General features: G+C 48.4%; 45 non-coding genes across 45 annotated transcripts; all 45 read right to left on the reverse strand.

The window, feature by feature from the left end:
• Positions 1–100: 100 nt before the first annotated feature.
• Positions 101–174, reverse strand: trnat-agu (transfer RNA threonine (anticodon AGU)). The gene has a single exon. It is a non-coding gene; the product is annotated as a tRNA-Thr (tRNA).
• A 94-nt stretch (positions 175–268) lies between these two features.
• Positions 269–358, reverse strand: trnar-ucu (transfer RNA arginine (anticodon UCU)). Its single transcript is given in 2 exon segments — positions 269–304; positions 322–358. It is a non-coding gene; the product is annotated as a tRNA-Arg (tRNA).
• Positions 359–538: 180 nt separating this feature from the next.
• Positions 539–612, reverse strand: trnat-ugu (transfer RNA threonine (anticodon UGU)). Its single transcript has one exon. It is a non-coding gene; the product is annotated as a tRNA-Thr (tRNA).
• Positions 613–1,200: 588 nt separating this feature from the next.
• trnat-cgu (transfer RNA threonine (anticodon CGU)) lies at positions 1,201–1,274 on the reverse strand. Its single transcript has one exon. It is a non-coding gene; the product is annotated as a tRNA-Thr (tRNA).
• A 476-nt stretch (positions 1,275–1,750) lies between these two features.
• trnat-agu (transfer RNA threonine (anticodon AGU)) lies at positions 1,751–1,824 on the reverse strand. The gene has a single exon. It is a non-coding gene; the product is annotated as a tRNA-Thr (tRNA).
• A 94-nt stretch (positions 1,825–1,918) lies between these two features.
• Positions 1,919–2,008, reverse strand: trnar-ucu (transfer RNA arginine (anticodon UCU)). Its single transcript is given in 2 exon segments — positions 1,919–1,954; positions 1,972–2,008. It is a non-coding gene; the product is annotated as a tRNA-Arg (tRNA).
• A 171-nt stretch (positions 2,009–2,179) lies between these two features.
• Positions 2,180–2,253, reverse strand: trnat-ugu (transfer RNA threonine (anticodon UGU)). The gene has a single exon. It is a non-coding gene; the product is annotated as a tRNA-Thr (tRNA).
• Positions 2,254–3,565: 1,312 nt separating this feature from the next.
• Positions 3,566–3,655, reverse strand: trnar-ucu (transfer RNA arginine (anticodon UCU)). The gene is given in 2 exon segments: positions 3,566–3,601; positions 3,619–3,655. It is a non-coding gene; the product is annotated as a tRNA-Arg (tRNA).
• Positions 3,656–4,501: 846 nt separating this feature from the next.
• trnat-cgu (transfer RNA threonine (anticodon CGU)) lies at positions 4,502–4,575 on the reverse strand. Its single transcript has one exon. It is a non-coding gene; the product is annotated as a tRNA-Thr (tRNA).
• A 631-nt stretch (positions 4,576–5,206) lies between these two features.
• trnar-ucu (transfer RNA arginine (anticodon UCU)) lies at positions 5,207–5,296 on the reverse strand. The gene is given in 2 exon segments: positions 5,207–5,242; positions 5,260–5,296. It is a non-coding gene; the product is annotated as a tRNA-Arg (tRNA).
• A 179-nt stretch (positions 5,297–5,475) lies between these two features.
• Positions 5,476–5,549, reverse strand: trnat-ugu (transfer RNA threonine (anticodon UGU)). The gene has a single exon. It is a non-coding gene; the product is annotated as a tRNA-Thr (tRNA).
• A 588-nt stretch (positions 5,550–6,137) lies between these two features.
• Positions 6,138–6,211, reverse strand: trnat-cgu (transfer RNA threonine (anticodon CGU)). The gene has a single exon. It is a non-coding gene; the product is annotated as a tRNA-Thr (tRNA).
• Positions 6,212–6,688: 477 nt separating this feature from the next.
• Positions 6,689–6,762, reverse strand: trnat-agu (transfer RNA threonine (anticodon AGU)). Its single transcript has one exon. It is a non-coding gene; the product is annotated as a tRNA-Thr (tRNA).
• Positions 6,763–6,856: 94 nt separating this feature from the next.
• Positions 6,857–6,946, reverse strand: trnar-ucu (transfer RNA arginine (anticodon UCU)). The gene is given in 2 exon segments: positions 6,857–6,892; positions 6,910–6,946. It is a non-coding gene; the product is annotated as a tRNA-Arg (tRNA).
• A 180-nt stretch (positions 6,947–7,126) lies between these two features.
• Positions 7,127–7,200, reverse strand: trnat-ugu (transfer RNA threonine (anticodon UGU)). The gene has a single exon. It is a non-coding gene; the product is annotated as a tRNA-Thr (tRNA).
• Positions 7,201–8,466: 1,266 nt separating this feature from the next.
• trnar-ucu (transfer RNA arginine (anticodon UCU)) lies at positions 8,467–8,556 on the reverse strand. Its single transcript is given in 2 exon segments — positions 8,467–8,502; positions 8,520–8,556. It is a non-coding gene; the product is annotated as a tRNA-Arg (tRNA).
• A 180-nt stretch (positions 8,557–8,736) lies between these two features.
• trnat-ugu (transfer RNA threonine (anticodon UGU)) lies at positions 8,737–8,810 on the reverse strand. Its single transcript has one exon. It is a non-coding gene; the product is annotated as a tRNA-Thr (tRNA).
• A 588-nt stretch (positions 8,811–9,398) lies between these two features.
• On the reverse strand, positions 9,399–9,472 carry trnat-cgu (transfer RNA threonine (anticodon CGU)). The gene has a single exon. It is a non-coding gene; the product is annotated as a tRNA-Thr (tRNA).
• A 469-nt stretch (positions 9,473–9,941) lies between these two features.
• On the reverse strand, positions 9,942–10,015 carry trnat-agu (transfer RNA threonine (anticodon AGU)). Its single transcript has one exon. It is a non-coding gene; the product is annotated as a tRNA-Thr (tRNA).
• A 114-nt stretch (positions 10,016–10,129) lies between these two features.
• On the reverse strand, positions 10,130–10,219 carry trnar-ucu (transfer RNA arginine (anticodon UCU)). The gene is given in 2 exon segments: positions 10,130–10,165; positions 10,183–10,219. It is a non-coding gene; the product is annotated as a tRNA-Arg (tRNA).
• A 1,391-nt stretch (positions 10,220–11,610) lies between these two features.
• On the reverse strand, positions 11,611–11,684 carry trnat-agu (transfer RNA threonine (anticodon AGU)). The gene has a single exon. It is a non-coding gene; the product is annotated as a tRNA-Thr (tRNA).
• A 94-nt stretch (positions 11,685–11,778) lies between these two features.
• On the reverse strand, positions 11,779–11,868 carry trnar-ucu (transfer RNA arginine (anticodon UCU)). Its single transcript is given in 2 exon segments — positions 11,779–11,814; positions 11,832–11,868. It is a non-coding gene; the product is annotated as a tRNA-Arg (tRNA).
• A 171-nt stretch (positions 11,869–12,039) lies between these two features.
• Positions 12,040–12,113, reverse strand: trnat-ugu (transfer RNA threonine (anticodon UGU)). The gene has a single exon. It is a non-coding gene; the product is annotated as a tRNA-Thr (tRNA).
• A 1,144-nt stretch (positions 12,114–13,257) lies between these two features.
• Positions 13,258–13,331, reverse strand: trnat-agu (transfer RNA threonine (anticodon AGU)). Its single transcript has one exon. It is a non-coding gene; the product is annotated as a tRNA-Thr (tRNA).
• Positions 13,332–13,425: 94 nt separating this feature from the next.
• Positions 13,426–13,515, reverse strand: trnar-ucu (transfer RNA arginine (anticodon UCU)). The gene is given in 2 exon segments: positions 13,426–13,461; positions 13,479–13,515. It is a non-coding gene; the product is annotated as a tRNA-Arg (tRNA).
• Positions 13,516–14,361: 846 nt separating this feature from the next.
• trnat-cgu (transfer RNA threonine (anticodon CGU)) lies at positions 14,362–14,435 on the reverse strand. Its single transcript has one exon. It is a non-coding gene; the product is annotated as a tRNA-Thr (tRNA).
• A 631-nt stretch (positions 14,436–15,066) lies between these two features.
• trnar-ucu (transfer RNA arginine (anticodon UCU)) lies at positions 15,067–15,156 on the reverse strand. The gene is given in 2 exon segments: positions 15,067–15,102; positions 15,120–15,156. It is a non-coding gene; the product is annotated as a tRNA-Arg (tRNA).
• Positions 15,157–15,335: 179 nt separating this feature from the next.
• Positions 15,336–15,409, reverse strand: trnat-ugu (transfer RNA threonine (anticodon UGU)). Its single transcript has one exon. It is a non-coding gene; the product is annotated as a tRNA-Thr (tRNA).
• Positions 15,410–15,997: 588 nt separating this feature from the next.
• On the reverse strand, positions 15,998–16,071 carry trnat-cgu (transfer RNA threonine (anticodon CGU)). Its single transcript has one exon. It is a non-coding gene; the product is annotated as a tRNA-Thr (tRNA).
• A 477-nt stretch (positions 16,072–16,548) lies between these two features.
• trnat-agu (transfer RNA threonine (anticodon AGU)) lies at positions 16,549–16,622 on the reverse strand. Its single transcript has one exon. It is a non-coding gene; the product is annotated as a tRNA-Thr (tRNA).
• A 94-nt stretch (positions 16,623–16,716) lies between these two features.
• Positions 16,717–16,806, reverse strand: trnar-ucu (transfer RNA arginine (anticodon UCU)). The gene is given in 2 exon segments: positions 16,717–16,752; positions 16,770–16,806. It is a non-coding gene; the product is annotated as a tRNA-Arg (tRNA).
• A 180-nt stretch (positions 16,807–16,986) lies between these two features.
• Positions 16,987–17,060, reverse strand: trnat-ugu (transfer RNA threonine (anticodon UGU)). The gene has a single exon. It is a non-coding gene; the product is annotated as a tRNA-Thr (tRNA).
• A 1,266-nt stretch (positions 17,061–18,326) lies between these two features.
• trnar-ucu (transfer RNA arginine (anticodon UCU)) lies at positions 18,327–18,416 on the reverse strand. Its single transcript is given in 2 exon segments — positions 18,327–18,362; positions 18,380–18,416. It is a non-coding gene; the product is annotated as a tRNA-Arg (tRNA).
• A 180-nt stretch (positions 18,417–18,596) lies between these two features.
• trnat-ugu (transfer RNA threonine (anticodon UGU)) lies at positions 18,597–18,670 on the reverse strand. The gene has a single exon. It is a non-coding gene; the product is annotated as a tRNA-Thr (tRNA).
• A 588-nt stretch (positions 18,671–19,258) lies between these two features.
• On the reverse strand, positions 19,259–19,332 carry trnat-cgu (transfer RNA threonine (anticodon CGU)). The gene has a single exon. It is a non-coding gene; the product is annotated as a tRNA-Thr (tRNA).
• A 469-nt stretch (positions 19,333–19,801) lies between these two features.
• Positions 19,802–19,875, reverse strand: trnat-agu (transfer RNA threonine (anticodon AGU)). Its single transcript has one exon. It is a non-coding gene; the product is annotated as a tRNA-Thr (tRNA).
• A 114-nt stretch (positions 19,876–19,989) lies between these two features.
• trnar-ucu (transfer RNA arginine (anticodon UCU)) lies at positions 19,990–20,079 on the reverse strand. Its single transcript is given in 2 exon segments — positions 19,990–20,025; positions 20,043–20,079. It is a non-coding gene; the product is annotated as a tRNA-Arg (tRNA).
• A 1,391-nt stretch (positions 20,080–21,470) lies between these two features.
• On the reverse strand, positions 21,471–21,544 carry trnat-agu (transfer RNA threonine (anticodon AGU)). The gene has a single exon. It is a non-coding gene; the product is annotated as a tRNA-Thr (tRNA).
• A 94-nt stretch (positions 21,545–21,638) lies between these two features.
• On the reverse strand, positions 21,639–21,728 carry trnar-ucu (transfer RNA arginine (anticodon UCU)). Its single transcript is given in 2 exon segments — positions 21,639–21,674; positions 21,692–21,728. It is a non-coding gene; the product is annotated as a tRNA-Arg (tRNA).
• Positions 21,729–21,908: 180 nt separating this feature from the next.
• trnat-ugu (transfer RNA threonine (anticodon UGU)) lies at positions 21,909–21,982 on the reverse strand. Its single transcript has one exon. It is a non-coding gene; the product is annotated as a tRNA-Thr (tRNA).
• A 1,255-nt stretch (positions 21,983–23,237) lies between these two features.
• Positions 23,238–23,327, reverse strand: trnar-ucu (transfer RNA arginine (anticodon UCU)). Its single transcript is given in 2 exon segments — positions 23,238–23,273; positions 23,291–23,327. It is a non-coding gene; the product is annotated as a tRNA-Arg (tRNA).
• A 175-nt stretch (positions 23,328–23,502) lies between these two features.
• trnat-ugu (transfer RNA threonine (anticodon UGU)) lies at positions 23,503–23,576 on the reverse strand. The gene has a single exon. It is a non-coding gene; the product is annotated as a tRNA-Thr (tRNA).
• A 591-nt stretch (positions 23,577–24,167) lies between these two features.
• On the reverse strand, positions 24,168–24,241 carry trnat-cgu (transfer RNA threonine (anticodon CGU)). Its single transcript has one exon. It is a non-coding gene; the product is annotated as a tRNA-Thr (tRNA).
• A 631-nt stretch (positions 24,242–24,872) lies between these two features.
• On the reverse strand, positions 24,873–24,962 carry trnar-ucu (transfer RNA arginine (anticodon UCU)). The gene is given in 2 exon segments: positions 24,873–24,908; positions 24,926–24,962. It is a non-coding gene; the product is annotated as a tRNA-Arg (tRNA).
• Positions 24,963–25,805: 843 nt separating this feature from the next.
• On the reverse strand, positions 25,806–25,879 carry trnat-cgu (transfer RNA threonine (anticodon CGU)). Its single transcript has one exon. It is a non-coding gene; the product is annotated as a tRNA-Thr (tRNA).
• Between the last annotated feature and the right edge of the window lie 317 nt (positions 25,880–26,196).

The following is a 26,196-nucleotide window of genomic DNA, read 5'->3' on the forward strand; positions in this document are numbered from 1 at the left end:
GTTCGCAAATTAAATTGCATGCTGCTCTAGCACTCCTCCGCACCCCCTTTTTACAGAGACCAAAACCTCACAGCCCAAGGCGGCACTTGATCACCAGCAAAGGCACCGCTGGCATTCGAACCTAGGATCTCCTGTTTACTAGACAGGCGCTTTAACCAACTAAGCCACAGCACCAACTTGCATGTTACTTGTTTTATAACTCTGGAGGGGTGGCCAGAGAGCATATGTGTTTGTTGGCCAAGCGCCATTAACAGAATGCCAAAAGTAACGACTCTGGTGGGACTCGAACCCACAACCTTTGAATGGCCTCATCTGGCAGTCTAGAAGTCCAATGCGCTATCCATTGCGCCACAGAGCCATGTGTGGAGCTTTTTTTTCCTGGCTTGTCCCAGTCCGTTGAATTGAGTTCTGGCATTTGGGGAGCGGGAAGGACAAGATATGTGTGTCTCTCTGCAATTGGTATGTGGTTGGAAAAGTGGAGGATCTGTAAGGGCTTCCTTTCCAAAAAAGAACCCACAGAGCAGAGCCACCCGTTAAAAGGCACCGCTGGGAATCAAATCCAGGATCTCCTGTTTACAAGACAAGCGCTTTGACCAGCTAAGCCACGGCACCTTGCTGTATTGTTGTCTTGGGTCAGAATTCTTCGGCAGCAGCTGAGGGGTGGTTGACAAATGAAATCGCATTCTGCTCTGACGCTCCTCTGTACCGCATGATTGCGCAAAGCAAACCACACAACCCAAGGTGGTGTTTGATTACCAGCAAAGACAGTGTTGGGATTTGAATTCAGTATGTCCTATTTACGACACAAGCTTTAACCAACTAAGCCACGGCGCCAACCTGCACACACTCTCCCAGGGAGCGGCACTTAGAGGATTAAAGCATTCAGATAAGAGGCCAACGGCCAGGCTCTGCACAGCCCAAAATGTTTTTTTTGACAACTGATTCGGGGTGGCCAGCTAGCCTCTGGGATTGTTGGCCAAGTGCCATTAGTTAACCTTTGAATGCCCTCATCTGGCAGTCTAGAAGTCCAGTTTGCTATCTATTGTGCCAAAGAGCCTGTCAGCAACTGTTGACCTGTTCAAAAGAGCATCAGCATTATCAGGATCTGATTTGGAAATGGAATTGCCTGCTGCCTTTGCTATCCCTGTTTGCAGTCCGATCTCAGAAAAGCACATTGTTGAGGCACACAAGGGATGCTAAAGGCACCGCTGGGATTTGAACCCAGGATCTCCTGTTTACGACACAGACGCTTTAACCAACTAAGCAACGGCACCAAGCAGAGCACCCCGATAGTGAGTAAGTTTATCAAAATATCCAGCAGTGAGGACAAAGGTCCACGGGCTGGTCAGCTTATGAGATTTTTCACAACTTTCTTTTGCCCGAGGGCATAAGCGTGCAATTTAATGATAAACGAAAGGCCAGAAGTCACCAATCTGTTTTGACTCAAACCCACAAACTTCATATGGCCTCAAACCGCAGATTAATAGTCCAATGCGCTACACTCAGCGCAACATGCAGTAGCTCCTTCCAGGCTTGCAGCAGTCCTAAACCAAGGATCACGTGTTTTCAAGGCAAGCTCTTTGACCAGCTGAGCCATGCTGCATTGCTGAGATGACTCTGGGCAGCATTCTTCGGCAGCATCTGAGGGGTGGTTCGCAAATTAAATTGCATGCTGCTCTAGCACTCCTCTGCACCCCTTTTTACAGAGAGCAAAACCTCATGGCCCAAAGCGGCACTTGATCACCAGCAAAGGCACCGCTGGGATTTGAACCCAGGATCTCCTGTTTACTAGACAGGCGCTTTAACCAACTAAGCTACAGCACCAACTTGCATATAATTTGTTTTATAACTCTGGAGGGGTGGCCAGAGAGCATATGTGTTTGTTGGCCAAGCGCCATTAAAAGAATGCCAAAAGTATCGACTCTGGTGGGACTCGAACCCACAACCTTTGAATGGCCTCATCTGGCAGTCTAGAAGTCCAATGCGCTGTCCATTGCGCCACAGAGCCATGTGTGGAGCCTTTTTTTCCTGGCTTGTGCCAGTCCGTTGAATTGAGTTCAGGCATTTGGGGAGCGGGAAGGACAAGATATGTGGGTCTCTCTGCAATTGGTATGTGGTTGGAAAAGTGGAGGATCTGTAAGGGCTTCCTTTCCAAGAAAGAACAGAGCCACCTGTTAAAAGGCACCGCTGGGAATTGAACCCAGGATCTCCTGTTTACAAGACAAGCGCTTTGACCAGCTAAGCCACGGCGCCTTGCTGTATTGTTGACTTGGGTCAGAATTCTTCGGCAGCAGCTGAGGGGTGGTTGACAAATGAAATAACATGCTGCTCTGACGCTCCTCTGTACCGCCTGATTGCGCAAAGCAAAATCACACAACCCAAGGTGGTGTTTGATTACCAGCAAAGACAGTGCTGGGATTTGAATTCAGTATGTCCTATTTACGACACAAGCTTTAACCAACTTAGCCACGGCGCCAACCTGCACACACTCTCCCTGGGAGCGGCACTTAGAGGATTAAAGCATCCAGATAAGAGGCCAACGGCCAGGCTTTGCACAGCCCAAAATGTTTTTTTTTTTTGACAACTGATTCAGGGTGGCCAGCTAGCCTCTGGGGTTGTTGGCCAAGTGCCATTAGTTAACCTTTGAATGCCCTCATCTGGCAGTCTAGAAGTCCAGTTTGCTATCTATTGTGCCACAGAGCCTGTCAGCAACTGTTGACCTGTTCAAAAGAGCATCAGCATTATCAGGATCTGATTTGGAAATGGAATTGCCTGCTGCCTTTGCTATCCCTGTTTGCAGTCCGATCTCCGAAAAGCACATGCTTGAGGCACACAAGGGATGCTAAAGGCACCGCTGGGATTTGAAGCCAGGATCTCCTGTTTACGAGACACACGCTTTAACCAACTAAGCCACGGCATCAAGCAGAGCACTCCGATAGTGAGTAAGTTTATCTAAATATCCAGCAGTGAGGACAAAGGTCCACGGGCTGGTCAGCTTATGAGATTTTTCACAACTTTCTGTTGCCCCAGGGCATAAGCGTGCAATTTAATGATAAACGAAAGGCAAGAAGTCACCAATCTGTTTTGACTCAAACCCACAAACTTCATATGGCCTCAAACCGCAGATTAATAGTCCAATGCGCTACACTCAGCGCCACATGCAGTAGCTCCTTCCAGGCTTGCAGCAGTCCTAAACCAAGGATCACGTGTTTGCAAGGCAAGCTCTTTGACCAGCTAAACCATGCTGCATTGCTGAGATGACTCTGGGCAGCATTCTTCGGCAGCATCTGAGGGGTGGTTCGCAAATTAAATTGCATGCTGCTCTAGCACTCCTCTGCACCCCCTTTTTACAGAGACCAAAACCTCACAGCCCAAGGGAGCACTTGATCACCAGCAAAGGCACCGCTGGCATTCGAACCCAGGAGTTCTTGTTTACTAGACAGGCGCTTTAACCAACTAAGCCACAGCACCAACTTGCATATTACTTGTTTTATAACTCTGGAGGGGTGGCCAGAGAGCATATGTGTTTGTTGGCCAAGCGCCATTAACAGAATGCCAAAAGTAACGACTCTGGTGGGACTCGAACCCACAACCTTTGAATGGCCTCATCTGGCAGTCTAGAAGTCCAATGCGCTATCCATTGCGCCACAGAGCCATGTGTGGAGCTTTATTTTCCTGGCTTGTCCCAGTCCGTTGAATTGAGTTCTGGCATTTGGGGAGCGGGAAGGACAAGATATGTGGGTCTCTCTGCAATTGGTATGTGGTTGGAAAAGTGGAGGATCTGTAAGGGCTTCCTTTCCAAGAAAGAACCCACAGAGCAGAGCCACCTGTTAAAAGGCACTGCTGGAAATCGAACCCAGGATCTCCTGTTTACAAGACAAGCGCTTTGACCAGCTAAGCCACGTCACCTTGCTGCATTGTTGACTTGGGTCAGAATTCTTTGGCAGCAGCTGAGGGGTGGTTGACAAATGAAATCGCATGCTGCTCTGATGCTCCACTGTACCGCCTGATTGCGCAAAGCAAAACCACACAACCCAAGGAGGTGTTTGATTACCAGCAAAGACAGTGCTGGGATTTGAATTCAGTATGTCCTATTTACGACACAAGCTTTAACCAACTAAGCCACGGCGCCAACCTGCACACACTCTCCCAGGGAGCGGCACTTAGAGGATTAAAGCATCCAGATAAGAGGCCAACGGCCAGGCTTTGCACAGCCCAAAATGTGGGCACAGCCCAAAACTGATTTGGGGTGGCCAGCTAGCCTCTGGGATTGTTGGCCAAGTGCCATTAGTTAACCTTTGAATGCCCTCATCTGGCAGTCTAGAAATCCAGTTTGCTATCTATTGTGCCACAGAGCCTGTCAGCAACTGTTGACCTGTTCGAAAGAGCATCAGCATTATCAGGATCTGATTTGGAAATGGAATTGCCTGCTGCCTTTGCTATCCCTGTTTGCAGTCCGATCTCAGAAAAGCACATGCTTGAGGCACACAAGGGATGCTGAAGGCACTGCTGGGATTTGAATCCAGGATCTCCTGTTTACGAGACTGATGCTTTAACCAACTAAGCCACAGCACCAAACAGAGCACTCAGATGGTGAGTAAGTTTATCAAAATATCCAGCAGTGAGGACAAAGGTCCACGGGCTGGTCAGCTTATGAGATTTTTCACAACTTTCTGTTGCCCGAGGGCATAAGCGTGCAATTTAATGATAAATGAAAGGCCAGAAGTCACCAATCTGTTTTGACTCAAACCCACAAACTTCATATGGCGTCAAACCGCAGACTAATAGTCCAATGCGCTACACTCTGCGCCACATGCAGTAGCTCCTTCCAGGCTTGCAGCAGTCCTAAACCAAGGATTACATGTTTGCAAGGCAAGCTCTTTGACCAGCTGAGCCATGCTGCATTGCTGAGATGACTCTGGGCAGCATCTGAGGGGTGGTTCGCAAATTAAATTGCATGCTGCTCTAGCACTCCTCTGCACCCCTTTTTACAGAGAGCAAAACCTCACGGCCCAAGGTGGCACTTGATCACCAGCAAAGGCACCGCTGGGATTCAAACCCAGGATCTCCTGTTTACTAGAGAGGCGATTTAACCAACTAAGCCACAGCACCAACTTGCATAGAACTTGTTTTATAACTCTGGAAGGGTGGCCAGAGAGCATATGTGTTTGTTGGCCAAGCGCCATTAAAAGAATGCCAAAAGTAACGACTCTGGTGGGACTTGAACCCACAACCTTTGAATGGCCTCATCTGGCAGTCTAGAAGTCCAATGCGCTATCCATTGCGCCACAGAGCCATGTGTGGAGTTTTTTTTCCTGGCTTGTGCCAGTCCGTTGAATTGAGTTCAGGCATTTGGGGAGCGGGAAGGACAAGATATGTGGGTCTCTCTGCAATTGGAATGTGGTTGGAAAAGTGGAGGTTCTGTAAGGGATTCCTTTCCAAGAAAGAACCCACAGAGCAGAGCCACCCGTTAAAAGGCACCGCTGGGAATCAAATCCAGGATCTCCTGTTTACAAGACAAGCGCTTTGACCAGCTAAGCCACGGCACCTTGCTGTATTGTTGTCTTGGGTCAGAATTCTTCGGCAGCAGCTGAGGGGTGGTTGACAAATGAAATCGCATTCTGCTCTGACGCTCCTCTGTACCGCATGATTGCGCAAAGCAAACCACACAACCCAAGGTGGTGTTTGATTACCAGCAAAGACAGTGTTGGGATTTAAATTCAGTATGTCCTATTTACGACACAAGCTTTAACCAACTAAGCCACGGCTTCAACCTGCACACACTCTCCCAGGGAGCGGCACTTAGAGGATTAAAGCATTCAGATAAGAGGCCAACAGCCAGGCTCTGCACAGCCCAAAATGTTTTTTTTGACAACTGATTCGGGGTGGCCAGCTAGCCTCTGGGATTGTTGGCCAAGTGCCATTAGTTAACCTTTGAATGCCCTCATCTGGCAGTCTAGAAGTCCAGTTTGCTATCTATTGTTCCAAAGAGCCTGTCAGCAACTGTTGACCTGTTCAAAAGAGCATCAGCATTATCAGGATCTGATTTGGAAATGGAATTGCCTGCTGCCTTTGCTATCCCTGTTTGCAGTCCGATCTCAGAAAAGCACATTGTTGAGGCACACAAGGGATGCTAAAGGCACCGCTGGGATTTGAACCCAGGATCTCCTGTTTACGACACAGACGCTTTAACCAACTAAGCCACGGCACCAAGCAGAGCACCCCGATAGTGAGTAAGTTTATCAAAATATCCAGCAGTGAGGACAAAGGTCCACGGGGCTGGTCAGCTTATGAGATTTTTCACAACTTTCTTTTGCCCGAGGGCATAAGCGTGCAGATTAATGATAAACGAAAGGCCAGAAGTCACCAATCTGTTTTGACTCAAACCCACAAACTTCATATGGCCTCAAACCGCAGATTAATAGTCCAATGCGCTACACTCAGCGCAACATGCAGTAGCTCCTTCCAGGCTTGCAGCAGTCCTAAACCAAGGATCACGTGTTTTCAAGGCAAGCTCTTTGACCAGCTGAGCCATGCTGCATTGCTGAGATGACTCTGGGCAGCATTCTTCGGCAGCATCTGAGGGGTGGTTCGCAAATTAAATTGCATGCTGCTCTAGCACTCCTCTGCACCCCTTTTTACAGAGAGCAAAACCTCACGGCCCAAGGCGGCACTTGATCACCAGCAAAGGCACCGCTTTGATTCGAACCCAGGATCTCCTGTTTACTAGACAGGCGCTTTAACCAACTAAGCTACAGCACCAACTTGCATATAATTTGTTTTATAACTCGGGAGGGGTGGCCAGAGAGCATATGTGTTTGTTGGCCAAGCGCCAATAAAAGAATGCCAAAAGTATCGACTCTGGTGGGACTCGAACCCACAACCTTTGAATGGCCTCATCTGGCAGTCTAGAAGTCCAATGCGCTGTCCATTGCGCCACAGAGCCATGTGTGGAGCTTTTTTTTCCTGGCTTGTGCCAGTCCGGTGAATTGAGTTCAGGCATTTGGGGAGCGGGAAGGACAAGATATGTGGGTCTCTCTGCAATTGGTATGTGGTTGGAAAAGTGGAGGATCTGTAAGGGCTTCCTTTCCAAGAAAGAACCCACAGAGCAGAGCCACCTGTTAAAAGGCACTGCTGGGAATCGAACCCAGGATCTCCTGTTTACAAGACAAGCGCTTTGACCAGCTAAGCCACGTCACCTTGCTGCATTGTTGACTTGGGTCAGAATTCTTCGGCAGCAGCTGAGGGGTGGTTGACAAATGAAATCGCATGCTGCTCTGATGCTCCACTGTACCGCCTGATTGCGCAAAGCAAAACCACACAACCCAAGGTGGTGTTTGATTACCAGCAAAGACAGTGCTGGGATTTGAATTCAGTATGTCCTATTTACGACACAAGCTTTAACCAACTAAGCCACGGCGCCAACCTGCACACACTCTCCAAGGGAGCGGCACTTAGAGGATTAAAGCATCCAGATAAGAGGCCAACGGCCAGGCTTTGCACAGCCCAAAATGTTTTTTTTTGACAACTGATTTGGGGTGGCCAGCTAGCCTCTGGGATTGTTGGCCAAGTGCCATTAGTTAACCTTTGAATGCCCTCATCTGGCAGTCTAGAAATCCAGTTTGCTATCTATTGTGCCACAGAGCCTGTCAGCAACTGTTGACCTGTTCAAAAGAGCATCAGCATTATCAGGATCTGATTTGGAAATGGAATTGCCTGCTGCCTTTGCTATCCCTGTTTGCAGTCCGATCTCAGAAAAGCACATGCTTGAGGCACACAAGGGATGCTGAAGGCACTGCTGGGATTTGAATCCAGGATCTCCTGTTTACGAGACTGATGCTTTAACCAACTAAGCCACGGCACCAAACAGAGCACTCAGATGGTGAGTAAGTTTATCAAAATATCCAGCAGTGAGGACAAAGGTCCACGGGCTGGTCAGCTTATGAGATTTTTCACAACTTTCTGTTGCCCGAGGGCATAAGCGTGCAATTTAATGATAAATGAAAGGCCAGAAGTCACCAATCTGTTTTGACTCAAACCCACAAACTTCATATGGCGTCAAACCGCAGACTAATAGTCCAATGCGCTACACTCTGCGCCACATGCAGTAGCTCCTTCCAGGCTTGCAGCAGTCCTAAACCAAGGATTACATGTTTGCAAGGCAAGCTCTTTGACCAGCTGAGCCATGCTGCATTGCTGAGATGACTCTGGGCAGCATCTGAGGGGTGGTTCGCAAATTAAAAACTTTTTACAGAGAGCAAAACCTCACGGCCCAAGGTGGCACTTGATCACCAGCAAAGGCACTGCTGGGAATCGAACCCAGGATCTCCTGTTTACTAGAGAGGCGATTTAACCAACTAGGCCACAGCACCAACTTGCATATAACTTGTTTTATAACTCTGGAAGGGTGGCCAGAGAGCATATGTGTTTGTTGGCCAAGCGCCATTAAAAGAATGCCAAAAGTATCGACTCTGGTGGGACTCGAACCCACAACCTTTGAATGGCCTCATCTGGCAGTCTAGAAGTCCAATGCGCTGTCCATTGCGCCACAGAGCCATGTGTGGAGCTTTTTTTTCCTGGCTTGTGCCAGTCCGGTGAATTGAGTTCAGGCATTTGGGGAGCGGGAAGGACAAGATATGTGGGTCTCTCTGCAATTGGTATGTGGTTGGAAAAGTGGAGGATCTGTAAGGGCTTCCTTTCCAAGAAAGAACCCACAGAGCAGAGTCACCTGTTAAAAGGCACTGCTGGGAATCAAACCCAGGATCTCCTGTTTACAAGACAAGCGCTTTGACCAGCTAAGCCACGGCGCCTTGGTGTATTGTTATCTTAGGTCAGAATTCTTCGGCAGCAGCTGAGGGGTGGTTGACAAATGAAATTGCATGCTGCTCTGACGCTCCTCTGTACCGCCTGATTGCGCAAAGCAAACCACACAACCCAAGGTGGTGTTTGATTACCAGCAAAGACAGTGCTGGGATTTGAATTCAGTATGTCCTATTTACGACACAAGCTTTAACCAACTAAGCCACAGCGCCAACCTGCACACACTCTCCCAGCGAGCGGCACTTAGAGGATTAAAGCATCCAGATAAGAGGCCAACGGCCAGGCTCTGCACAGCCTAAAATAGTTTTTTTGACAACTGATTCGGGGTGGCCAGCTAGCCTATGGGTTTGTTGGCCAAGTGCCATTAGTTAACCTTTGAATGGACTCATCTGGCAGTCTAGAAGTCCAGTTTGCTATCTATTGTGCAACAGAGCCTGTCAGCAACTGTTAACCTGTTCAAAAGAGCATCAGCATTATCAGGATCTGATTTGGAAATGGAATTGCCTGCTGCCTTTGCTATCCCTGTTTGCAGTCCGATCTCAGAAAAGCACATGCTTGAGGCACACAAGGGATGCTAAAGGCACCGCTGGGATTTGAACCCAGGATCTCCTGTTTACGAGACAGACGCTTTAACCAACTAAGCCACGGCACCAAGCAGAGCACTGAGAGGGTGAGTAAGTTGATCAAAACATCCAGCGGTGAGGACAAAGGTCCAAGGGCTGGTCAGCTTATGAGATTTTTCACAACTTTCTGTTGCCCGAGGGCATAAGCCTGCAATTTAATGATAAACGAAATGCCAGAAGTCACCAATCTGTTTTGACTCAAACCCACAAACTTCATATGGCGTCAAGCTGCAGACTAATAGTCCAATGCACTACACTCTGCGCCACATGCAGTAGCTCCTTCCAGCAGTCCTAAACCAAGGATCACGTGTTTGCAAGGCAAGCTCTTTGACCAGCTGAGCCATGCTGCATTGCTGAGATGACTCTGGGCAGCATTCTTCGGCAGCATCTGAGGGGTGGTTTGCAAATTAAATTGCATGCTGCTCTAGCACTCCTCTGCACCCCCTTTTTACAGAGAGCAAAACCTCACAGCCCAAGGCAGCACTTGATCACCAGCAAAGGCACCGCTGGGATTCGAACCCAGGATCTCCTGTTTACTAAACAGGCGCTTTAACCAACTAAGCCACAGCACCAACTTGCATGTATCCAGTAAGAAAGTGAGACTTAGAGTTTTATAACTCTGGAGGGGTGGCCAGAGAGAATATGTGTGTGTTGGCCAAGCGCCATTAACAGAATGCCAAAAGTAATGACTCTGGTGGGACTCGAACCCACAACCTTTGAATGGCCTCATCTGGCAGTCTAGAAGTCCAATGCGCTATCCATTGCGCCACAGAGCCATTTGTGGAGCTTTCTTTTCCTGGCTTGTGCCAGTCCGTTGAATTGAGTTCAGGCATTTGGGGAGTGGGAAGGACAAGATATGTGGGTCTCTCTGCAATTGGTATGTGGTTGGAAAAGTGGAGGATCTGTAAGGGCTTCCTTTCCAAAAAAGAACCCACAGAGCAGAGCCACCCGTTAAAAGGCACCGCTGGGAATCAAATCCAAGATCTCCTGTTTACAAGACAAGCGCTTTGACCAGCTAAGCCACGACACCTTGCTGTATTGTTGTCTTGGGTCAGAATTCTTCGGCAGCAGCTGAGGGGTGGTTGACAAATGAAATCGCATTCTGCTCTGACGCTCCTCTGTACCGCATGATTGCGCAAAGCAAACCACACAACCCAAGGTGGTGTTTGATTACCAGCAAAGACAGTGTTGGGATTTAAATTCAGTATGTCCTATTTATGACACAAGCTTTAACCAACTAAGCCACGGCGCCAACCTGCACACACTCTCCCAGGGAGCGGCACTTAGAGGATTAAAGCATTCAGATAAGAGGCCAACGGCCAGGCTCTGCACAGCCCAAAATGTTTTTTTTGACAACTGATTCGGGGTGGCCAGCTAGCCTCTGGGATTGTTGGCCAAGTGCCATTAGTTAACCTTTGAATGCCCTCATCTGGCAGTCTAGAAGTCCAGTTTGCTATCTATTGTGCCAAAGAGCCTGTCAGCAACTGTTGACCTGTTCAAAAGAGCATCAGCATTATCAGGATCTGATTTGGAAATGGAATTGCCTGCTGCCTTTGCTATCCCTGTTTGCAGTCCGATCTCAGAAAAGCACATTGTTGAGGCACACAAGGGATGCTAAAGGCACCGCTGGGATTTGAACCCAGTATATCCTGTTTATGACACAGACGCTTTAACCAACTAAGCCACGGCACCAAGCAGAGCACCCCGATAGTGAGTAAGTTTATCAAAATATCCAGCAGTGAGGACAAAGGTCCACGGCTGGTCAGCTTATGAGATTTTTCACAACTTTCTTTTGCCCGAGGGCATAAGCGTGCAATTTAATGATAAACGAAAGGCCAGAAGTCACCAATCTGTTTTGACTCAAACCCACAAACTTCATATGGCCTCAAACCGCAGATTAATAGTCCAATGCGCTACACTCAGCGCAACATGCAGTAGCTCCTTCCAGGCTTGCAGCAGTCCTAAACCAAGGATCACGTGTTTTCAAGGCAAGCTCTTTGACCAGCTGAGCCATGCTGCATTGCTGAGATGACTCTGGGCAGCATTCTTCGGCAGCATCTGAGGGGTGGTTCGCAAATTAAATTGCATGCTGCTCTAGCACTCCTCTGCACCCCTTTTTACAGAGAGCAAAACCTCATGGCCCAAAGCGGCACTTGATCACCAGCAAAGGCACCGCTGGGATTTGAACCCAGGATCTCCTGTTTACTAGACAGGCGCTTTAACCAACTAAGCTACAGCACCAACTTGCATATAATTTGTTTTATAACTCTGGAGGGGTGGCCAGAGAGCATATGTGTTTGTTGGCCAAGCGCCATTAAAAGAATGCCAAAAGTATCGACTCTGGTGGGACTCGAACCCACAACCTTTGAATGGCCTCATCTGGCAGTCTAGAAGTCCAATGCGCTGTCCATTGCGCCACAGAGCCATGTGTGGAGCTTTTTTTTCCTGGCTTGTGCCAGTCCGTTGAATTGAGTTCAGGCATTTGGGGAGCGGGAAGGACAAGATATGTGGGTCTCTCTGCAATTGGTATGTGGTTGGAAAAGTGGAGGATCTGTAAGGGCTTCCTTTCCAAGAAAGAACAGAGCCACCTGTTAAAAGGCACCGCTGGGAATTGAACCCAGGATCTCCTGTTTACAAGACAAGCGCTTTGACCAGCTAAGCCACGGCGCCTTGCTGTATTGTTGACTTGGGTCAGAATTCTTCGGCAGCAGCTGAGGGGTGGTTGACAAATGAAATAACATGCTGCTCTGACGCTCCTCTGTACCGCCTGATTGCGCAAAGCAAAATCACACAACCCAAGGTGGTGTTTGATTACCAGCAAAGACAGTGCTGGGATTTGAATTCAGTATGTCCTATTTACGACACAAGCTTTAACCAACTTAGCCACGGCGCCAACCTGCACACACTCTCCCTGGGAGCGGCACTTAGAGGATTAAAGCATCCAGATAAGAGGCCAACGGCCAGGCTTTGCACAGCCCAAAATGTTTTTTTTTTTTGACAACTGATTCAGGGTGGCCAGCTAGCCTCTGGGGTTGTTGGCCAAGTGCCATTAGTTAACCTTTGAATGCCCTCATCTGGCAGTCTAGAAGTCCAGTTTGCTATCTATTGTGCCACAGAGCCTGTCAGCAACTGTTGACCTGTTCAAAAGAGCATCAGCATTATCAGGATCTGATTTGGAAATGGAATTGCCTGCTGCCTTTGCTATCCCTGTTTGCAGTCCGATCTCCGAAAAGCACATGCTTGAGGCACACAAGGGATGCTAAAGGCACCGCTGGGATTTGAAGCCAGGATCTCCTGTTTACGAGACACACGCTTTAACCAACTAAGCCACGGCATCAAGCAGAGCACTCCGATAGTGAGTAAGTTTATCTAAATATCCAGCAGTGAGGACAAAGGTCCACGGGCTGGTCAGCTTATGAGATTTTTCACAACTTTCTGTTGCCCCAGGGCATAAGCGTGCAATTTAATGATAAACGAAAGGCAAGAAGTCACCAATCTGTTTTGACTCAAACCCACAAACTTCATATGGCCTCAAACCGCAGATTAATAGTCCAATGCGCTACACTCAGCGCCACATGCAGTAGCTCCTTCCAGGCTTGCAGCAGTCCTAAACCAAGGATCACGTGTTTGCAAGGCAAGCTCTTTGACCAGCTAAACCATGCTGCATTGCTGAGATGACTCTGGGCAGCATTCTTCGGCAGCATCTGAGGGGTGGTTCGCAAATTAAATTGCATGCTGCTCTAGCACTCCTCTGCACCCCCTTTTTACAGAGACCAAAACCTCACAGCCCAAGGGAGCACTTGATCACCAGCAAAGGCACCGCTGGCATTCGAACCCAGGAGCTCTTGTTTACTAGACAGGCGCTTTAACCAACTAAGCCACAGCACCAACTTGCATATTACTTGTTTTATAACTCTGGAGGGGTGGCCAGAGAGCATATGTGTTTGTTGGCCAAGCGCCATTAACAGAATGCCAAAAGTAACGACTCTGGTGGGACTCGAACCCACAACCTTTGAATGGCCTCATCTGGCAGTCTAGAAGTCCAATGCGCTATCCATTGCGCCACAGAGCCATGTGTGGAGCTTTATTTTCCTGGCTTGTCCCAGTCTGTTGAATTGAGTTCTGGCATTTGGGGAGCGGGAAGGACAAGATATGTGGGTCTCTCTGCAATTGGTATGTGGTTGGAAAAGTGGAGGATCTGTAAGGGCTTCCTTTCCAAGAAAGAACCCACAGAGCAGAGCCACCTGTTAAAAGGCACTGCTGGAAATCGAACCCAGGATCTCCTGTTTACAAGACAAGCGCTTTGACCAGCTAAGCCACGTCACCTTGCTGCATTGTTGACTTGGGTCAGAATTCTTTGGCAGCAGCTGAGGGGTGGTTGACAAATGAAATCGCATGCTGCTCTGATGCTCCACTGTACCGCCTGATTGCGCAAAGCAGAACCACACAACCCAAGGAGGTGTTTGATTACCAGCAAAGACAGTGCTGGGATTTGAATTCAGTATGTCCTATTTACGACACAAGCTTTAACCAACTAAGCCACGGCGCCAACCTGCACACACTCTCCCAGGGAGCGGCACTTAGAGGATTAAAGCATCCAGATAAGAGGCCAACGGCCAGGCTTTGCACAGCCCAAAATGTGGGCACAGCCCAAAACTGATTTGGGGTGGCCAGCTAGCCTCTGGGATTGTTGGCCAAGTGCCATTAGTTAACCTTTGAATGCCCTCATCTGGCAGTCTAGAAATCCAGTTTGCTATCTATTGTGCCACAGAGCCTGTCAGCAACTGTTGACCTGTTCGAAAGAGCATCAGCATTATCAGGATCTGATTTGGAAATGGAATTGCCTGCTGCCTTTGCTATCCCTGTTTGCAGTCCGATCTCAGAAAAGCACATGCTTGAGGCACACAAGGGATGCTGAAGGCACTGCTGGGATTTGAATCCAGGATCTCCTGTTTACGAGACTGATGCTTTAACCAACTAAGCCACAGCACCAAACAGAGCACTCAGATGGTGAGTAAGTTTATCAAAATATCCAGCAGTGAGGACAAAGGTCCACGGGCTGGTCAGCTTATGAGATTTTTCACAACTTTCTGTTGCCCGAGGGCATAAGCGTGCAATTTAATGATAAATGAAAGGCCAGAAGTCACCAATCTGTTTTGACTCAAACCCACAAACTTCATATGGCGTCAAACCGCAGACTAATAGTCCAATGCGCTACACTCTGCGCCACATGCAGTAGCTCCTTCCAGGCTTGCAGCAGTCCTAAACCAAGGATTACATGTTTGCAAGGCAAGCTCTTTGACCAGCTGAGCCATGCTGCATTGCTGAGATGACTCTGGGCAGCATCTGAGGGGTGGTTCGCAAATTAAATTGCATGCTGCTCTAGCACTCCTCTGCACCCCTTTTTACAGAGAGCAAAACCTCACGGCCCAAGGTGGCACTTGATCACCAGCAAAGGCACCGCTGGGATTCAAACCCAGGATCTCCTGTTTACTAGAGAGGCGATTTAACCAACTAAGCCACAGCACCAACTTGCATAGAACTTGTTTTATAACTCTGGAAGGGTGGCCAGAGAGCATATGTGTTTGTTGGCCAAGCGCCATTAAAAGAATGCCAAAAGTAACGACTCTGGTGGGACTTGAACCCACAACCTTTGAATGGCCTCATCTGGCAGTCTAGAAGTCCAATGCGCTATCCATTGCGCCACAGAGCCATGTGTGGAGTTTTTTTTCCTGGCTTGTGCCAGTCCGTTGAATTGAGTTCAGGCATTTGGGGAGCGGGAAGGACAAGATATGTGGGTCTCTCTGCAATTGGAATGTGGTTGGAAAAGTGGAGGTTCTGTAAGGGATTCCTTTCCAAGAAAGAACCCACAGAGCAGAGCCACCCGTTAAAAGGCACCGCTGGGAATCAAATCCAGGATCTCCTGTTTACAAGACAAGCGCTTTGACCAGCTAAGCCACGGCACCTTGCTGTATTGTTGTCTTGGGTCAGAATTCTTCGGCAGCAGCTGAGGGGTGGTTGACAAATGAAATCGCATTCTGCTCTGACGCTCCTCTGTACCGCATGATTGCGCAAAGCAAACCACACAACCCAAGGTGGTGTTTGATTACCAGCAAAGACAGTGTTGGGATTTAAATTCAGTATGTCCTATTTACGACACAAGCTTTAACCAACTAAGCCACGGCTTCAACCTGCACACACTCTCCCAGGGAGCGGCACTTAGAGGATTAAAGCATTCAGATAAGAGGCCAACAGCCAGGCTCTGCACAGCCCAAAATGTTTTTTTTGACAACTGATTCGGGGTGGCCAGCTAGCCTCTGGGATTGTTGGCCAAGTGCCATTAGTTAACCTTTGAATGCCCTCATCTGGCAGTCTAGAAGTCCAGTTTGCTATCTATTGTTCCAAAGAGCCTGTCAGCAACTGTTGACCTGTTCAAAAGAGCATCAGCATTATCAGGATCTGATTTGGAAATGGAATTGCCTGCTGCCTTTGCTATCCCTGTTTGCAGTCCGATCTCAGAAAAGCACATTGTTGAGGCACACAAGGGATGCTAAAGGCACCGCTGGGATTTGAACCCAGGATCTCCTGTTTACGACACAGACGCTTTAACCAACTAAGCCACGGCACCAAGCAGAGCACCCCGATAGTGAGTAAGTTTATCAAAATATCCAGCAGTGAGGACAAAGGTCCACGGGGCTGGTCAGCTTATGAGATTTTTCACAACTTTCTTTTGCCCGAGGGCATAAGCGTGCAGATTAATGATAAACGAAAGGCCAGAAGTCACCAATCTGTTTTGACTCAAACCCACAAACTTCATATGGCCTCAAACCGCAGATTAATAGTCCAATGCGCTACACTCAGCGCAACATGCAGTAGCTCCTTCCAGGCTTGCAGCAGTCCTAAACCAAGGATCACGTGTTTTCAAGGCAAGCTCTTTGACCAGCTGAGCCATGCTGCATTGCTGAGATGACTCTGGGCAGCATTCTTCGGCAGCATCTGAGGGGTGGTTCGCAAATTAAATTGCATGCTGCTCTAGCACTCCTCTGCACCCCTTTTTACAGAGAGCAAAACCTCACGGCCCAAGGCGGCACTTGATCACCAGCAAAGGCACCGCTTTGATTCGAACCCAGGATCTCCTGTTTACTAGACAGGCGCTTTAACCAACTAAGCTACAGCACCAACTTGCATATAATTTGTTTTATAACTCGGGAGGGGTGGCCAGAGAGCATATGTGTTTGTTGGCCAAGCGCCAATAAAAGAATGCCAAAAGTATCGACTCTGGTGGGACTCGAACCCACAACCTTTGAATGGCCTCATCTGGCAGTCTAGAAGTCCAATGCGCTGTCCATTGCGCCACAGAGCCATGTGTGGAGCTTTTTTTTCCTGGCTTGTGCCAGTCCGGTGAATTGAGTTCAGGCATTTGGGGAGCGGGAAGGACAAGATATGTGGGTCTCTCTGCAATTGGTATGTGGTTGGAAAAGTGGAGGATCTGTAAGGGCTTCCTTTCCAAGAAAGAACCCACAGAGCAGAGCCACCTGTTAAAAGGCACTGCTGGGAATCGAACCCAGGATCTCCTGTTTACAAGACAAGCGCTTTGACCAGCTAAGCCACGTCACCTTGCTGCATTGTTGACTTGGGTCAGAATTCTTCGGCAGCAGCTGAGGGGTGGTTGACAAATGAAATCGCATGCTGCTCTGATGCTCCACTGTACCGCCTGATTGCGCAAAGCAAAACCACACAACCCAAGGTGGTGTTTGATTACCAGCAAAGACAGTGCTGGGATTTGAATTCAGTATGTCCTATTTACGACACAAGCTTTAACCAACTAAGCCACGGCGCCAACCTGCACACACTCTCCAAGGGAGCGGCACTTAGAGGATTAAAGCATCCAGATAAGAGGCCAACGGCCAGGCTTTGCACAGCCCAAAATGTTTTTTTTTGACAACTGATTTGGGGTGGCCAGCTAGCCTCTGGGATTGTTGGCCAAGTGCCATTAGTTAACCTTTGAATGCCCTCATCTGGCAGTCTAGAAATCCAGTTTGCTATCTATTGTGCCACAGAGCCTGTCAGCAACTGTTGACCTGTTCAAAAGAGCATCAGCATTATCAGGATCTGATTTGGAAATGGAATTGCCTGCTGCCTTTGCTATCCCTGTTTGCAGTCCGATCTCAGAAAAGCACATGCTTGAGGCACACAAGGGATGCTGAAGGCACTGCTGGGATTTGAATCCAGGATCTCCTGTTTACGAGACTGATGCTTTAACCAACTAAGCCACGGCACCAAACAGAGCACTCAGATGGTGAGTAAGTTTATCAAAATATCCAGCAGTGAGGACAAAGGTCCACGGGCTGGTCAGCTTATGAGATTTTTCACAACTTTCTGTTGCCCGAGGGCATAAGCGTGCAATTTAATGATAAATGAAAGGCCAGAAGTCACCAATCTGTTTTGACTCAAACCCACAAACTTCATATGGCGTCAAACCGCAGACTAATAGTCCAATGCGCTACACTCTGCGCCACATGCAGTAGCTCCTTCCAGGCTTGCAGCAGTCCTAAACCAAGGATTACATGTTTGCAAGGCAAGCTCTTTGACCAGCTGAGCCATGCTGCATTGCTGAGATGACTCTGGGCAGCATCTGAAGGGTGGTTCGCAAATTAAAAACTTTTTACAGAGAGCAAAACCTCACGGCCCAAGGTGGCACTTGATCACCAGCAAAGGCACTGCTGGGAATCGAACCCAGGATCTCCTGTTTACTAGAGAGGCGATTTAACCAACTAGGCCACAGCACCAACTTGCATATAACTTGTTTTATAACTCTGGAAGGGTGGCCAGAGAGCATATGTGTTTGTTGGCCAAGCGCCATTAAAAGAATGCCAAAAGTATCGACTCTGGTGGGACTCGAACCCACAACCTTTGAATGGCCTCATCTGGCAGTCTAGAAGTCCAATGCGCTGTCCATTGCGCCACAGAGCCATGTGTGGAGCTTTTTTTTCCTGGCTTGTGCCAGTCCGGTGAATTGAGTTCAGGCATTTGGGGAGCGGGAAGGACAAGATATGTGGGTCTCTCTGCAATTGGTATGTGGTTGGAAAAGTGGAGGATCTGTAAGGGCTTCCTTTCCAAGAAAGAACCCACAGAGCAGAGTCACCTGTTAAAAGGCACTGCTGGGAATCAAACCCAGGATCTCCTGTTTACAAGACAAGCGCTTTGACCAGCTAAGCCACGGCGCCTTGCTGTATTGTTATCTTAGGTCAGAATTCTTCGGCAGCAGCTGAGGGGTGGTTGACAAATGAAATTGCATGCTGCTCTGACGCTCCTCTGTACCGCCTGATTGCGCAAAGCAAACCACACAACCCAAGGTGGTGTTTGATTACCAGCAAAGACAGTGCTGGGATTTGAATTCAGTATGTCCTATTTACGACACAAGCTTTAACCAACTAAGCCACAGCGCCAACCTGCACACACTCTCCCAGCGAGCGGCACTTAGAGGATTAAAGCATCCAGATAAGAGGCCAACGGCCAGGCTCTGCACAGCCTAAAATAGTTTTTTTGACAACTGATTCGGGGTGGCCAGCTAGCCTATGGGTTTGTTGGCCAAGTGCCATTAGTTAACCTTTGAATGGACTCATCTGGCAGTCTAGAAGTCCAGTTTGCTATCTATTGTGCAACAGAGCCTGTCAGCAACTGTTAACCTGTTCAAAAGAGCATCAGCATTATCAGGATCTGATTTGGAAATGGAATTGCCTGCTGCCTTTGCTATCCCTGTTTGCAGTCCGATCTCAGAAAAGCACATGCTTGAGGCACACAAGGGATGCTAAAGGCACCGCTGGGATTTGAACCCAGGATCTCCTGTTTACGAGACAGACGCTTTAACCAACTAAGCCACGGCACCAAGCAGAGCACTGAGAGGGTGAGTAAGTTGATCAAAACATCCAGCGGTGAGGACAAAGGTCCAAGGGCTGGTCAGCTTATGAGATTTTTCACAACTTTCTGTTGCCCGAGGGCATAAGCCTGCAATTTAATGATAAACGAAATGCCAGAAGTCACCAATCTGTTTTGACTCAAACCCACAAACTTCATATGGCGTCAAGCTGCAGACTAATAGTCCAATGCACTACACTCTGCGCCACATGCAGTAGCTCCTTCCAGCAGTCCTAAACCAAGGATCACGTGTTTGCAAGGCAAGCTCTTTGACCAGCTGAGCCATGCTGCATTGCTGAGATGACTCTGGGCAGCATTCTTCGGCAGCATCTGAGGGGTGGTTTGCAAATTAAATTGCATGCTGCTCTAGCACTCCTCTGCACCCCCTTTTTACAGAGAGCAAAACCTCACAGCCCAAGGCAGCACTTGATCACCAGCAAAGGCACCGCTGGGATTCGAACCCAGGATCTCCTGTTTACTAAACAGGCGCTTTAACCAACTAAGCCACAGCACCAACTTGCATGTATCCAGTAAGAAAGTGAGACTTAGAGTTTTATAACTCTGGAGGGGTGGCCAGAGAGAATATGTGTGTGTTGGCCAAGCGCCATTAACAGAATGCCAAAAGTAATGACTCTGGTGGGACTCGAACCCACAACCTTTGAATGGCCTCATCTGGCAGTCTAGAAGTCCAATGCGCTATCCATTGCGCCACAGAGCCATTTGTGGAGCTTTCTTTTCCTGGCTTGTGCCAGTCCGTTGAATTGAGTTCAGGCATTTGGGGAGTGGGAAGGACAAGATATGTGGGTCTCTCTGCAATTGGTATGTGGTTGGAAAAGTGGAGGATCTGTAAGGGCTTCCTTTCCAAAAAAGAACCCACAGAGCAGAGCCACCCGTTAAAAGGCACCGCTGGGAATCAAATCCAAGATCTCCTGTTTACAAGACAAGCGCTTTGACCAGCTAAGCCACGACACCTTGCTGTATTGTTGTCTTGGGTCAGAATTCTTCGGCAGCAGCTGAGGGGTGGTTGACAAATGAAATCGCATTCTGCTCTGACGCTCCTCTGTACCGCATGATTGCGCAAAGCAAACCACACAACCCAAGGTGGTGTTTGATTACCAGCAAAGACAGTGTTGGGATTTAAATTCAGTATGTCCTATTTATGACACAAGCTTTAACCAACTAAGCCACGGCGCCAACCTGCACACACTCTCCCAGGGAGCGGCACTTAGAGGATTAAAGCATTCAGATAAGAGGCCAACGGCCAGGCTCTGCACAGCCCAAAATGTTTTTTTTGACAACTGATTCGGGGTGGCCAGCTAGCCTCTGGGATTGTTGGCCAAGTGCCATTAGTTAACCTTTGAATGCCCTCATCTGGCAGTCTAGAAGTCCAGTTTGCTATCTATTGTGCCAAAGAGCCTGTCAGCAACTGTTGACCTGTTCAAAAGAGCATCAGCATTATCAGGATCTGATTTGGAAATGGAATTGCCTGCTGCCTTTGCTATCCCTGTTTGCAGTCCGATCTCAGAAAAGCACATTGTTGAGGCACACAAGGGATGCTAAAGGCACCGCTGGGATTTGAACCCAGGATATCCTGTTTATGACACAGACGCTTTAACCAACTAAGCCACGGCACCAAGCAGAGCACCCCGATAGTGAGTAAGTTTATCAAAATATCCAGCAGTGAGGACAAAGGTCCACGGCTGGTCAGCTTATGAGATTTTTCACAACTTTCTTTTGCCCGAGGGCATAAGCGTGCAATTTAATGATAAACGAAAGGCCAGAAGTCACCAATCTGTTTTGACTCAAACCCACAAACTTCATATGGCCTCAAACCGCAGATTAATAGTCCAATGCGCTACACTCAGCGCAACATGCAGTAGCTCCTTCCAGGCTTGCAGCAGTCCTAAACCAAGGATCACGTGTTTTCAAGGCAAGCTCTTTGACCAGCTGAGCCATGCTGCATTGCTGAGATGACTCTGGGCAGCATTCTTCGGCAGCATCTGAGGGGTGGTTCGCAAATTAAATTGCATGCTGCTCTAGCACTCCTCTGCACCCCTTTTTACAGAGAGCAAAACCTCACGGCCCAAGGCGGCACTTGATCACCAGCAAAGGCACCGCTGGGATTCGAACCCAGGATCTCCTGTTTACTAGACAGGCGCTTTAACCAACTAAGCTACAGCACCAACTTGCATATAATTTGTTTTATAACTCGGGAGGGGTGGCCAGAGAGCATATGTGTTTGTTGGCCAAGCGCCAATAAAAGAATGCCAAAAGTATCGACTCTGGTGGGACTCGAACCCACAACCTTTGAATGGCCTCATCTGGCAGTCTAGAAGTCCAATGCGCTATCCATTGCGCCACAGAGCCATGTGTGGAGCTTTATTTTCCTGGCTTGTCCCAGTCCGTTGAATTGAGTTCTGGCATTTGGGGAGCGGGAAGGACAAGATATGTGGGTCTCTCTGCAATTGGTATGTGGTTGGAAAAGTGGAGGATCTGTAAGGGCTTCCTTTCCAAGAAAGAACCCACAGAGCAGAGCCACCTGTTAAAAGGCACTGCTGGGAATCGAACCCAGGATCTCCTGTTTACAAGACAAGCGCTTTGACCAGCTAAGCCACGTCACCTTGCTGCATTGTTGACTTGGGTCAGAATTCTTCGGCAGCAGCTGAGGGGTGGTTGACAAATGAAATCGCATGCTGCTCTGATGCTCCACTGTACCGCCTGATTGCGCAAAGCAAAACCACACAACCCAAGGTGGTGTTTGATTACCAGCAAAGACAGTGCTGGGATTTGAATTCAGTATGTCCTATTTACGACACAAGCTTTAACCAACTAAGCCACGGCGCCAACCTGCACACACTCTCCCAGGGAGCGGCACTTAGAGGATTAAAGCATCCAGATAAGAGGCCAACGGCCAGGCTTTGCACAGCCCAAAATGTTTTTTTTTGACAACTGATTTGGGGTGGCCAGCTAGCCTCTGGGATTGTTGGCCAAGTGCCATTAGTTAACCTTTGAATGCCCTCATCTGGCAGTCTAGAAATCCAGTTTGCTATCTATTGTGCCACAGAGCCTGTCAGCAACTGTTGACCTGTTCAAAAGAGCATCAGCATTATCAGGATCTGATTTGGAAATGGAATTGCCTGCTGCCTTTGCTATCCCTGTTTGCAGTCCGATCTCAGAAAAGCACATGCTTGAGGCACACAAGGGATGCTGAAGGCACTGCTGGGATTTGAATCCAGGATCTCCTGTTTACGAGACTGATGCTTTAACCAACTAAGCCACGGCACCAAATAGAGCACTCAGATGGTGAGTAAGTTTATCAAAATATCCAGCAGTGAGGACAAAGGTCCACGTGCTGGTCAGCTTATGAGATTTTTCCACAACTTTCTGTTGCCCGAGGGCATAAGCGTGCAATTTAATGATAAATGAAAGGCCAGAAGTCACCAATCTGTTTTGACTCAAACCCACAAACTTCATATGGCGTCAAACCGCAGACTAATAGTCCAATGCGCTACACTCTGCGCCACATGCAGTAGCTCCTTCCAGGCTTGCAGCAGTCCTAAACCAAGGATTACATGTTTGCAAGGCAAGCTCTTTGACCAGCTGAGCCATGCTGCATTGCTGAGATGACTCTGGGCAGCATCTGAGGGGTGGTTCGCAAATTACAAACTTTTTACAGAGAACAAAACCTCACGGCCCAAGGTGGCACTTGATCACCAGCAAAGGCACCGCTGGCATTCGAACCCAGGATCTCCTGTTTACTAGAGAGGCGATTTAACCAACTAAGCCACAGCACCAACTTGCATATAACTCTGGAAGGGTGGCCAGAGAGCATATGTGTTTGTTGGCCAAGCGCCATTAACAGAATGCCAAAAGTAATGACTCTGGTGGGACTCGAACCCACAACCTTTGAATGGCCTCATCTGGCAGTCTAGAAGTCCAATGCGCTATCCATTGCGCCACAGAGCCATTTGTGGAGCTTTCTTTTCCTGGCTTGTGCCAGTCCGTTGAATTGAGTTCAGGCATTTGGGGAGTGGGAAGGACAAGGTATGTGGGTCTCTCTGCAATTGGTATGTGGTTGGAAAAGTGGAGGATCTGTAAGGGCTTCCTTTCCAAAAAAGAACCCGCAGAGCCACCCGTTAAAAGGCACCGCTGGGAATCGAATCCAGGATCTCCTGTTTACAAGACAAGCGCTTTGACCAGCTAAGCCACGGCACCTTGCTGTATTGTTGTCTTGGGTCAGAATTCTTTGGCAGCAGCTGAGGGGTGGTTGACAAATGAAATCGCATTCTGCTCTGACGCTCCTCTGTACCGCATGATTGCGCAAAGCAAACCACACAACCCAAGGTGGTGTTTGATTACCAGCAAAGACAGTGCTGGGATTTGAATTCAGTATGTCCTATTTACGACACAAGCTTTAACCAACTAAGCCACAGCGCCAACCTGCACACACTCTCCCAGCGAGCGGCACTTAGAGGATTAAAGCATCCAGATAAGAGGCCAAGGGCCAGGCTTTGCACAAACCAAAATGTGGGCACAGCCCAAAACTGATTTGGGGTGGCCAGCTAGCCTCTGGGATTGTTGGCCAAGTGCCATTAGTTAACCTTTGAATGCCCTCATCTGGCAGTCTAGAAATCCAGTTTGCTATCTATTGTGCCACAGAGCCTGTCAGCAACTGTTGACCTGTTCGAAAGAGCATCAGCATTATCAGGATCTGATTTGGAAATGGAATTGCCTGCTGCCTTTGCTATCCCTGTTTGCAGTCCGATCTCAGAAAAGCACATGCTTGAGGCACACATGGGATGCTGAAGGCACTGCTGGGATTTGAATCCAGGATCTCCTGTTTACGAGACTGATGCTTTAACCAACTAAGCCACAGCACCAAACAGAGCACTCAGATGGTGAGTAAGTTTATCAAAATATCCAGCAGTGAGGACAAAGGTCCACGGGCTGGTCAGCTTATGAGATTTTTCACAACTTTCTGTTGCCCGAGGGCATAAGCGTGCAATTTAATGATAAATGAAAGGCCAGAAGTCACCAATCTGTTTTGACTCAAACCCACAAACTTCATATGGCGTCAAACCGCAGACTAATAGTCCAATGCGTTACACTCTGCGCCACATGCAGTAGCTCCTTCCAGGCTTGCAGCAGTCCTAAACCAAGGATTACATGTTTGCAAGGCAAGCTCTTTGACCAGCTGAGCCATGCTGCATTGCTGAGATGACTCTGGGCAGCATCTGAGGGGTGGTTCGCAAATTAAATTGCATGCTGCTCTAGCACTCCTCTGCACCCCTTTTTACAGAGAGCAAAACCTCACAGCCCAAGGCGGCACTTGATCACCAGCAAAGGCACAGCTGGAATTCAAACCCAGGATCTCCTGTTAACTAGACAGGCGCTGTAACCAACTAAGCCACAGCACCAACTTGCATATGACTTGTTTTATAACTCTGGAAGGGTGGCCAGAGAGCATATGTGTTTGTTGGCCAAGCGTCATTAAAAGAATGCCAAAAGTAAAAACTCTGGTGGGACTCGAACCCACAACCTTTGAATGGCCTCATCTGGCAGTGTAGAAGTCCAATGCGCTATCCATTGCGCCACAGAGCCATGTGTGTAGCTTTTTTTTCCTGGCTTGTGCCAGTCTGTTGAATTGAGTTCAGGCATTTGGGGAGCGGGAAGGACAAGATATGTGGGTCTCTCTGCAATTGGTATGTGGTTGGAAAAGTGGAGGATCTGTAAGGGCTTCCTTTCCAAGAAAGGACCCACAGAGCAGAGCCACCTGTTAAAAGGCACCGCTGGGAATCGAACCAAGGATCTCCTGTTTACAAGAAAAGCACTTTGACCAGCTAAGCCACGGCGCCTTGCTGTATTGTTGACTTGGGTCAGAATTCTTCGGCAGCAGCTGAGGGGTGGTTGACAAATGAAATCGCATGCTGCTCTGACGCTCCTCTGTACCGCCTGATTGCGCAAAGCAAAACCACACAACCCAAGGTGGTGCTTGATTACCAGCAAAGACAGTGCTGGGATTTAAATTCAGTTTGTCCTAATTACGACACAAGCTTTAACCAACTAAGCCACGGCGCCAACCTGCACACACTCTCCCAGGGAGCGGCACTTAGAGGATTAAAGCATCCAGATAAGAGGCCAACGGCCAGGCTCTGCACAGCCCAAAATGTTTTTTTTGACAACTGATTCGGCGTGGCCAGCTAGCCTCTGGGATTGTTGGCCAAGTGCCATTAGTTAACCTTTGAATGCCCTCATCTGGCAGTCTAGAAGTCCAGTTTGCTATCTATTGTGCCACAGAGCCTGTCAGCAACTGTTGACCTGTTCAAAAGAGCATCAGCATTATCAGGATCTGATTTGGAAATGGAATTGCCTGCTGCCTTTGCTATCCCTGTTTGCAGTCCGATCTCAGAAAAGCACATGCTTGAGGCACACAAGGGATGCTAAAGGCACCGCTGGGATTTGAACCCAGAATCTCCTGTTTACGAGACAGACGCTTTAACCAACTAAGCCACGGCACCAAGCAGAGCACTCAGATGGTGTGTAAGTTTATCAAAATATCCAGCAGTGAGGACAAAGGTCCACGGGCTGGTCAGCTTATGAGATTTTTCACAACTTGCTGTTGCCCGAGGGCATAAGCATGCAATTTAATGATAAACAAAAGGCCAGAAGTCACCAATCTGTTTTGACTCAAACCCACAAACTTCATATGGCGTCAAACCGCAGACTAATAGTCCAATGCACTACACTCTGCACCACATGCAGTAGCTCCTTCCAGGCTTGCAGCAGTCCTAAACCAAGGATCACGTGTTTGCAAGGCAAGCTCTTTGACCAGCTG

This window comes from Carassius carassius, chromosome 28 (genome assembly GCF_963082965.1).
Source record: "Carassius carassius chromosome 28, fCarCar2.1, whole genome shotgun sequence".
Lineage (NCBI taxonomy): Eukaryota > Metazoa > Chordata > Actinopteri > Cypriniformes > Cyprinidae > Carassius > Carassius carassius.